The following is a 5,490-nucleotide window of genomic DNA, read 5'->3' on the forward strand; positions in this document are numbered from 1 at the left end:
ATACTTATGGCAATCATAGATAATAAATATTAATATTTACACTGATCTAGTGTGTAGATTACAACAAATGATTTTACAAAATGGCTGACACATCTGCAATTCTGCTGTCAAAGGAATTTTTAAGCCATTCTCATTGCATTTTAATGCTGTTTGAAATGAAAGGAGCTAATAACATGCCATTCAGTGGTACATTAAAGAGTTGGCCTGCTGATTTAAGCAATAGTCCAATTCACTGTGTTGTATCATTCTTATTTTCCAGTTGATTCAACAGCGAGTGTCAGGAACAGTATACATTCTGTCACATTCTTTAGTGTTCTTTAGAGCCAAAGTGCTGTTCATTCTTTCAAGATAATATAAAATACCGTTTTATGATTATTTTGTAGTGTGTATTATGAGGTTTCAATATGAATAATGTCACTAAAGTTACATTATTTGTGATGAAGGGATTCACAGACAACACTGAGCTGCAGATCATCTTCTTCCTTCTGTTTCTAGCGATTTACTATTTCACTCTCATGGGAAATTTAGGACTGACTTTTCTGGTCATTGGAGATTCCCGACTCCACAAACCCAAGTACTATTTTCCGAGTGGGTTGTCCTCAATAGATGCCTGCTATTCTTCTGTTATCACACCAAATTTGTTGGTAGATTTTATATCAAAGAAAAAAGTTATTTCTTTCCTTGGATGTGCAGCACAAATGTTTCTTGCTGTCATGTTTGGGACCACAGAATGCTTTCTGTTGGCTGCAATGGCTTATGACCGCTATGTAGCCATCTACAATCCTCTTCACTATTCAGTCAGCATGTCACCTAGGCTCTATGTGACACTCATCATCGGTTCTTATGTTGGTGGAATTGTGCATGCTACTATACACACAGTGGACACTTTTACCCTGTCTTTCTGTGGGTCCAATGAAATTAGACACATCTTCTGTGATATTCCTCCTCTCCTTGCAATTTCTTGTTCTGACACTCAGAAAAACCAGCTTCTCCTCTTCTATTGTGCTGGTTCCATTGAGATAGTCACTGTTTCAATTGTTCTGATATCCTATGGTTTCATTCTGACTGCTATTTTGAGGATGTGCTCTGCTAAAGGGAAATGAAAAGTCTTTTCTACATGTGGCTCTCTCCTCACTGGAGTGTCCATCTCTCATGGTACTGTTCTTTTCATGTATGTGAGACCAAGTTCTAACTATGCATTGGAGCATGACATGATAGTGTCGATATTTTACACCCTTGTGATTCCTATGTTGAATCCTGTTATCTACAGTCTGTGGAACAGAGATGTAAATGAAGCAATTCAAAAAGTGTTTGGAAAGAACCTGCTAAAATTGCATTGAAAAGTTGAAAGCAATAATTTTATATAACTATTAAGGCAGTATACTGAAAGTACATATATTAAAGTATAGATATAATTATCTTCTCTACAGACATATTTTTTAAAAACTCCATTAGTAAAATTCTCCTATATTGTTTGAAATTCAGAAAAATCTGTATTACTCATTTGAGTTTTACAATATGTGTGCTAGTATGTGAATAGTCATAGGATTTGATGTTACCTGTAATACACAAAAGTGCATACACAGAGGTGTATGTTTACACAATCTTTACTCATATACTCTTTCTTTACTTTAGTTTTCTTTATATTTATGTAATACTAAATGCTCTGATATGTGCAATTATAAAAATTTATGTGTCTGAACAGCAACAAATGATGATTTTATATTTCTTTTTCCTTTATTGTTGTGCTCGGTGGGGATACATCGTGGCGTTTACAAAGGTTCTTACAATGCATTAACTATATCATACTTGAATTCACTCTCTCCACAGTTCCCCTTTATACCGTCCTCCCCCAATTCATGGAATAGTTACAGCAGGTATCATTATTGCATTACATGCATGTGTACACATGTTTTGTACCATATTCACTCTTCTATCCCCAACTCCTAAACTTTCCAAAACACCCCAAAACAATCCTACATCTTGGGAAACAAGCCTCTAAGCCAGAATCATTTGATGAGCACTTTATATTCAAATCATAAAGTTAGTATCTGTCCTTTAATAATGACCAGAAAATTATAAATGTAAAGTTATAACAAGCGCTCTGATTTACTCATAAACTGACACAAATGTAAAGGTTCGGGTCTTTAAAATGATGGTGGAGAACTGAATAAAGAATTCCACTTTCTTGATTGGAGCATGGTAGTAATAGGTATTTTGGGAAATAATTTGCAAATTTCCAGTAAAATTATGTATTCACCAAAATCATAGAAGAATATAAGACAAAGTGAACTAGCATGGAGGAGTTCGAAGTAATAAAGTGGAAAAAAATTGTAGACTAAAATATTAAGTAATATAAATCTTTTCCTAAAATGTCTGCAAACTAATATTGTATTTTGTTGCTGAGTATAACTCTGAAAAGTGTTATAGAGAGCTTACATCTGATAAAGCAGAAAACTGGATAGGATGAGGAAGACCAAGATGCATAGAGAGTAGAAGGGAGATATAGCATGTTGCAGGTTTATAGAAATATTATTTTTATGTTGAAAAATAATGAGACTGGGTGCTGATGACTCATGCCTATAATCCTAGCTACTTGGGAGGTAGAGATCTGAAGGATCAAGGTTCAAGACCAGCCTGGCAAAAAGTCTTTGAGACCCTTTCTCAACCAATAGCTGGGATGGTGGTGTGCACTTGTTTGAGAAGATGAAAGTCCAGGCCAGCCTGGACAAAAAGTGAGACCCTACCTTCAGAAAAAAAGGTCCTGAAGTCATGGGTTTTGTGGTAGAGCACCTGCCTAGCAAGTGCAAAGCTGTGATTTCAAACCTCAGTACCACCAAAATAAATAAACAATGATTAATATGGATATATAAATAAATGATCCTCTTACACAGCATTTATTTTGAAATCAAGTGTATCATTTAAGCAAAATGTTTCATTTTTTTGTATTTACCAGAGCCCTTAAGGTTTGTAGATTCCCCTTAATTTATTATATTTCTTTTTAAAAATTGTTTCATTTCTAATCACAAACTATGCTGACCACACCAAAAATGTGAAATTTTTTTAAAGCAATCCTGGTTGTGAGCTAAATAAAGAAAATTATTTTACTGTATGTTATAGGCATAATTTATTATCAAAAATAAATAGGAATTATATTAGCTAATTAGTAAATTAGGAATATCTAAAAAGGAACACACAAAAACCAACCAAATAAATCATATCTAAGTTCACTTAAACATAATTTATTGAAGTAAAATTCACATACAATTAAAATTAAAATTTAAAGCAAGCAATTGAATGATTATTGTTATAGCCACAAAGTTGGGAAATCACCTCTCTGGTTCTAAAACTTTTTCATATTACAAAGTACACAGTAAGTAAGTCCCCCGCCTTACTCACTTCTTTCAGGTCCTCCTAATCTGATTTCAATTTCTAAATACTTCTCTAATCTAAATATTTCAAGAAGAAATCTTAGTTAAAAATGATCTTCCCCTAACTACTTTGAATTAGAAGGTTTTGAAGATTCATACCTGTTGTAGCATGAATTTTTACTTCATTCATTCATTTTTCAATTACTTCATTGTGCTTAACATGAGATATTTATTCTTAATAGTTTTAAATGTCCACTACAGTTAACCATAAGCACAAAGTTTTGCAACATCTATCTCTAGCTAATGTTTTCCATAACTGAGATATCCTTTCTATTTACTAGCAACTCCTCATTTCATCTAATTCCCAGGTCTTTGCATTCAATTTTTTTATAAGATTTCTTATAAATTTTCATATATATTGATAATTCATGTAAAGGAAATCCTTCTGTGACTGGTTTGTTCCACTTAGTATCATGTTCTAAGTTCAATCTATATTATCACATATTGTACAATATCATTTCAAGGCAAATTAATAGTCCATGTGTCTACACAGTACATTCTATTTAAACATTCATTCATGAACAGATAGTTAGTTCACTACTACATCTTGTCTGATTTCAAATTTTCCTGCAGTGAACATGAAACTTGTAATATCTCTGAGATTCTGTTACCAGCTCTTTGGACAAACTTAGAAGTTGGATTTTTCGCTCATATAATCACTTACTAAATAAGTAAAGTTACAGCTGAATACAAAATATCCCTGACAATTGAAAGGCAATCTCTAGGCATTTCATTAAGTATTGAAAGGTTTTTGGGATAACAACAAATTGCTTGGTATGTCTTCAAGGAGTATTTCTAAAGTTATTTAAAAAACTCCACATATTGTCCTCATACACTGCATGTTAAGAAACTCACAGTAGAATCAAGAAAGGGTACATTATATTTAATGAAGACAGAACTTCTCATGAGGTGCACTATGTTACTATTATCTACAGAAGTGGTCACATTTGCTCTGGATTTGCCATCTAATATAATGGCCATTCTGTCTCAATATCTGCTTTCTACTACACCATGATGCCCAAGTAGCAATAAGACCTCTTTTCTTTTCACTTCATATTAATTGCTGAATATTTTCAAATCAGTTGAAAATAGAAGCATCTAGGAAGCACACATTGTGTTTATGTACATTAGAAATATTAGAGATATTTACTTTTCAAACTTGGCACTCAGGTACCTGAAACATTAGGATGTTGAGTTCATGGCCAACCTGGGCTATGTAATGAGTTTCTGTCTCAAAAAAACAAAAAGAACAAAAGAACAAAAGAGAAATATGTTGGTGGAAGGATACACATCCTCCACATCTGGATAAAAAGCATAATTCTTGTATAAAAGTCAGATCCGTTCATGCACATGAATGCTCTCTTTCCATTGCGATCTGATGCAGTATTTCATAGTGAGTTCTGCCAGGAAGAAGTCCATCCCCTTGGCCTTAGAATGAAAATGAAATGCAGTCCTTGGTCTTAGACCATACCATGAGCCCTAATATATCACTTTTCTTTAAAAATACACCCAAACACAAGTATTTCATTTGACTAATGCAAAATAGGCTAATGTAAACAGGATTCCCTTTTCATTTCCTTCCTTTTTAGTCATTATGTATATCAATATAGAATATAATTCACCCAACTCATAAATACCTGTGATTGGAAAGTTGAGTCAAAAGTTTCATAAAATAATAATTATCTTTTTTTTAAAGTCATGTTCTTAGATTGTAAAAAGATAGGGAATAAAGTTCGATTTACATACAAAATTCTAAAGTCATTTACCATGTTAAGGACTTTTAAAAAGAAAAAAGACATATGACATGCCAAAAGATGCAAAAAATAATTATTTTTTTGTGTATGATGAAAAAAGCACTAACCAAACTAATATTCAATAGAAAACTTCTGGAGATATTCAGCATAAATATTTCTCACCATTATTTTTGAGTGGAAAGATGCTTTCTGTTGGCCCAATGGCTTATGATCTCTGTGCAGCCACTCAAATACATCTAAACTGAGAGACCATGCCAGCCAGGGTCTATGAGCCACAACTCGTTGTTTCCTATGTTAGTGGAATT

General features: G+C 33.1%; 1 pseudogene; it reads left to right on the plus strand.

Annotated features, from left to right (window-relative positions):
- Positions 1–404: 404 nt before the first annotated feature.
- On the plus strand, positions 405–1,340 carry LOC141415224 (olfactory receptor 5T7-like; annotated as a pseudogene).
- The last annotated feature ends 4,150 nt before the right edge of the window (positions 1,341–5,490 follow it).

This window comes from Castor canadensis, chromosome 1 (assembly GCF_047511655.1).
Source record: "Castor canadensis chromosome 1, mCasCan1.hap1v2, whole genome shotgun sequence".
NCBI classification, from domain to species: domain Eukaryota; kingdom Metazoa; phylum Chordata; class Mammalia; order Rodentia; family Castoridae; genus Castor; species Castor canadensis.